The sequence below is a fragment of the Habropoda laboriosa genome, unplaced genomic scaffold, assembly GCF_001263275.1.
Source record: "Habropoda laboriosa isolate 0110345459 unplaced genomic scaffold, ASM126327v1 scaffold143, whole genome shotgun sequence".
In the NCBI taxonomy this organism is placed as follows: Eukaryota; Metazoa; Arthropoda; class Insecta; order Hymenoptera; family Apidae; genus Habropoda; species Habropoda laboriosa.
The window spans coordinates 2,743,739-2,749,363 of record NW_017100404.1 but is presented as its reverse complement, the minus strand read 5'-3'; positions in this window follow the sequence as shown (position 1 = coordinate 2,749,363).

Here is a 5,625-nt window from a genome sequence, read left to right as displayed (position 1 = left end):
CTTTTCTTCACGGACGTGTAATTCTTGTCCGAGAGCAGGATCATTTTTGTAACGATCGCGGCGGCGATCAATTGTTCGCGCTTTTTCTGAAACGATTACCCCCCTTTTTTATCCGGCGCATATGAATGTTACATCGATCGATTGGTTACGAGATCGTTTCCTTTTTCCTTGGTTTCTTTTGGCGGAGAGGGTGAATTGATCCGGAGTGGAAGACGTAATGGGGTTTATTTAGTGTCTGCGGTTAAAGGGGAACCGCGGAACGGTGGAGAATTATTTCGATAAGTAAGCTTCGTGAGAATGAAGTATCAGTTTATGTTCGATTTGGACGGTGCTCGAATATGGAGCAGTCTGTCGGGATATCGTTAATGTTTCATTGGTGTAGGAAAGTATTTACGAAGAGATCGATATGCGAGGTGTGCTGATGAACGAGTTATGTTTGTTCGCTCTGAACGTTTTAAATATCGATCTTTTATTTTTTTTTTGAAGAAAGTCAGTCGAAATCAAAAGACGTGTGAAATAGAGGAAGCACTTTAATTGAGATTGTTGATTTACTAGTTTCGGCAATATTTTCGATAAACTTAACAATAATTATTTTCGATTATTAATTTTGAAAATAATTGCAAATAACGTTGCAATGCATTTATGGAAAATTTGAAGGCACAAGAATAGACAGAATTTTATTCCCTGAATATTAGAACGCATTTTTTGAATTATACCTATAAAAATATGAATTCGCACAAAAGTCCACAGTCCGGTTACAAGTAATAGTCTCTATTCCTGTAAATTTGTTAAAAATCAATAAATGTCTCGATAAATTTTCTCAATATTTCAATTTTCTGTGGTGAAATTAGAACAGAAATGTTTTCCAACAAATTGGTATTGAAATTATCGCGCGTTATCCCGGCGATTTTTCAGATTTGCACAGGATTAATTATACACTCCGTGGCGTACTTGTTACGCGGATATCACGTAAGATGCTTAAAGTATTTCATAAAGTATTCCGTTTTTTCTGCCGAAGTATCCGAGGGCACGTCTGAAAGAGAGTAAAATATACAAGATTTTCTGCTTTACGTCGCGAAATTGCTCTTATGCGGTTCTCGACCAAGTACTCCAGCCTTAAGTTTACCTGACAGTGCTCTCTAGAGTTAGGGTCTCAAAACGTAAATTTTAGAGAACTCTAGTGGTAGAACACTAAACTCGCGACAGTAAGATAGAATACTCCTCGAAAAGGATCGTCTTAAATTCACGTTTAATCACCGTTCCTTCTGCGATACTTATGCATACTTCCGTCGAATGAAATAAAATCAAGTTAATCGAACGAATTCACGATCGAATGCAAATCGCGACGTTTGAAATTGTAGAGATCGAAATAGATAAATATCGAAGAGACAAAAGAAGAGTAGATGTACTTGGTACACGGTGACGAAAGATAAAACGGCCATTCGTATTTGTCGACGTTAATACGTTTCGAGAAATCGCTCCATAAAGCTGTTTTTTTGTCGTCGAATAATTGGTTCCCATCTTACTTTCGAGGGAATTTACGACTCCGTACCGAGAAGCGCGAACGGGCGGCCACGTAATTTTCGAAATTCGCGGGACAAAGAGAAACGAGGATTTGTTCTAAACGTGTTTCCAAATCCTAATTTGTGTGTTCGTAGAGTAAATTCGAAGTTTTCGCTATCAAGTTTAATTTATAACAGTAACGCAAATGCACAACGAGATGAAAATTAGTTTTAAAAAGAAGCATCGTTTAAATTACCTTAATATTGTGATTTAAAAAATTTCGTAAAATTTCGATAAATTCTTATCGTAAAAAATTTTCTAGACAATACCTAACAGGAGAAACAGAGAATCTTGTCAAAATACACGGCGAAATTTGATCCTCGATTTCTTCTTAATTTATGCGCTTGTGGAATAAATTCGAAGTTTTCACTTTCAGATTGAAAAATTTATAACAATATTACTAATATTGTACACAACAGACAAAAATACGCAAGAGAATAAAAATTATTTTTAAAAAGAGACGTAAATTTTCTTAATATTGCGATTTAAACGAATTTGTAAAAAATATCGAAAAAGTAGTTTCAGTATTTTCGACAAATTCTCATCATGAAGTGTGTAGATCGTAATGAAATTTTCTAGACAATACCTAACAGGAAGAATAGTAGTAATTCTCGATTTCGTTCAAAAAAAAATATAACAAATTACAGTATCTCCAATTCTTATCATTCTCCAACCACGCAATATCTAGATCACAATGAAATTAAAAATACCCGATATTCGCATACCTAAGAAATACAAAATGAACGTAGACTTTGCTAGAACGCCTTATCAAAACAAATCTCCACCTTTAATTCTCGATTTCCTACGAGAAGGTAAAAGTCCAAACTTAATAAATTACGACACTTCCAATTCTTATCATTCTCCTACCGTAAAACGTCTAATTTATAATAAAACGCAAAATACAAGATATTTGCATATCTAGGAAATACAAGATTAACATAAAACCTCCTGGGACACTTTATCGACCTTATCAAAATGCATCTCGAGCTTTAATTCTCGATTGCACGGTATAGTGTAAAAGTGCAACCACGAGACAGCTTACAGTGTTTCGCAATTCTACCGTACTTTACGATTTCTCGGGAATAAAAGGAGATCGCACGAATTCTTCAATCGACAGACGTGCCATTTACCTTTGAATTTTTCCACGCTCATGAGTAAGCGGTAACACGGTTTAATTCGCATTATCCTAGGAGATATGCTATTATCAGCGAGCCAATAATATTCTCGCTTGTACCGTACAAGCTGCCACAAATTACGGTATTGCGTTAGGAATTATGCTCGAAGGATATGGCGTTTAATCATTATCTGGAGCGGAATAAATCACTCGCCTTAGAACAATACTTTATTCGTTCCTAATGAAAAACTCGATCGCCTAATAATCAAACGTTGCGTAAAACACCTTGATACGTGTACGTGTGTGTCTGTCAACACATACCGCGTATTTTTCAATAATTTAAAGATTACGGGGTAGATGTTACAGACAATTTTATAACGTCTGACCACATTGAAGGGGTGTTACGTCAATTCGTGGAAGTTGCATGTTACAGCTTTCGTTTGAGCGGAAAGTTCGTTTACTTGCTTACATTCTAGCTACTGGCAACGTTTCCAGAGGCTAGAAACTTCGTTATTATTCTTCTCATTATCATATCATAAGTAAAGACACATTACGTTGAGAAATAATTGGCTTATCACGTGTTGCGTCAGGGACGGCTGTGATGTAATAGCTTGACTGGGAAATTGCTCGAACAAAGAGTTAGACTTTTTTTAAAGATACTTTGGGATATAATTTAATCGACCGTTTTGAAGAAATTAGCGATTTTCATCTTTTTCGTATTTTCATTTGTCACGTGATATACTTTGAACGCAAATTTAGATAAACAAAGGGTTACATTTTTTTAAAGATACTTTATTCCAGTAGTTTTGTTTTACAATTCGCTCGACCATTTTCAGAGAATATTGGTAGGAAGTTGTTTTTACATTTTTCATATTTTCATTGAAAAACTCAAGTCACAGCTGTGACGTGATACTTTGAATGCGAAATTACGCGAACAAAGGGTTAAATTTGCTCGACTGCTTTGACAAAATGACGTACACACAGGAGCTTTTCATATTTTCCACATTTTCACTTAGAAACTTGTGCACCAAAGAAACATTTCTTTACCATTAATTTTAACGTCCCTTTGGCTTCTCGTGCTATTCACCGTTCACACTTGCTACGTTCTCTTACCATGGAAAACAGTTTGAAGTTCTTCCAAGAATTTTCCACACCGACGCAAAAAGAAAGTAACGTACAATTCAGTTTGACCTAAGTTACGAAATACTCCACTCCACAGGCATGAATAACGCCAAATTTCTAAAAAGAAAAAAACAGCTAACAACAAAATAAAGAACTAATACTAATATCCACCTACCAACCTACTCTCCCAAGTGCATCAATCTCCAAAAATATCCTTGCACATCGTTCGAATCAATCTTCCCACCCCTTCAACAAACACCACTATCCAGCCAAAGAATCAAGCTTATCCACACCCGGGGAGAAAGAGAGATTGAGGCATCCAGAGCTGCGTGAAATCGCGGAACACTCGAAGAGCCGAGCTCGTCAATCAGCCGATAGCCAAACATCGGCGAACTCCTCAAAATACACCCAAAAATCACGCAGTATCTCTCGCCTGTCTTAAATCCTGCCCGATACTCGGAACACACGGAAGCACGTCTCGCGCGATCGTTTCGGCGAAAAAGGGGGCTGTTGCCCCAACGAGCAACACGAGGAGCGCGCGAGCCATCAACTTATCAAGATGCTGGTATCGAGAGGCTGATGGATATACGCTCGCGATGTGTACGCACGGTTATTACCGCAAATTTGTGGGCAGTTGTGCACCTCGTAAATTCGCCCGGTGGCTTCCACGGAAAGGTGGGGTGGGGACACAGCGTTGGCGACAGGTTCCCGCGAACGAGACTCCTGGATTAATACAGCTGTCCGTCGCGAATCCGCGAATGATTCACAGACAGCGGTAACTCACTTGTACGCACCTTCTCTGTGCCGTTCGCCAAAAGATAAACGCGTAGAGATTTACTCGCACAGCTTTATTAGATCGGAATGATCTCCTTTTCGTTCTGGGAATCGAGGAAAGTGTGTGTCTTGTCGCGCAACGGTTGTGGGATCTCGAGGATTGTGCATGGTGGATTGCGTAGGAGCGACGGAGACGTGGTAGTTCCGCGGTGGTAATTGAATGGATCCGTTAACGCTTAATTTTTGTGCTAAAAATTGTCAATTTTATTTTTTTGGTATTTTCTAGGCGGGTAAAATTAAGTTTCGTATTTGTTTAGAATGCTGTAACTTAGAAAAGTAGTAAATTGTAAGACAGAAAGATTACGAAATTGCAATTTTTGGAAGGTTTTGGCAATTTTAAAGGGTGAACGGTGATGGTACTTGCGCGTCGTTTTTGAGCGAATGTTCGAGTATTTCACGTTTCTGTAAAGTGTGTTTAGTGTAAAGTATACGATGAAGGTGTTTTAATTGTCGATTGAAAGGTAATACGTAGTAATGATATGTAGTAATTTGGTAAATTAGTATTGGGCGAATTGTTGTCTAATATTGATCCTGAATAATCTTCTATTCTACTTATTTATTATAGTAATCGGTTGTTATAATAGAATTCCTATTTTTATATTTAAAAGGTCGTTCTGGTAGGAGTACTGAAGATATGTGTGATAATTCGATATATTAATATATGGATTTCTGTTTTAGTATAAATTTAGAGTTTTTAAAATTCCATCTTCAGTCGCGATTGTCTCGTTTAAAAATGAAATCGAAGGAGATATTTGTTCACTTAATAAGAATTCTACTCGAGGCAAGTGTCATAGATCAACGATGATCCACACAAAGTGGAACGCGGTAAAATGCTCCACGATTTAACCTCAGCTTTTAAAACAAATAAAACAATTTAAAATACTTCTTCTTTTCTTGGAAAAATTTATAATTACGTCACTGAAGGACCTGCGGATTAAACAGTCGACGAAAAAATTATTCGACACAGGCATCCGTTATTCGTTTCTTTTCCT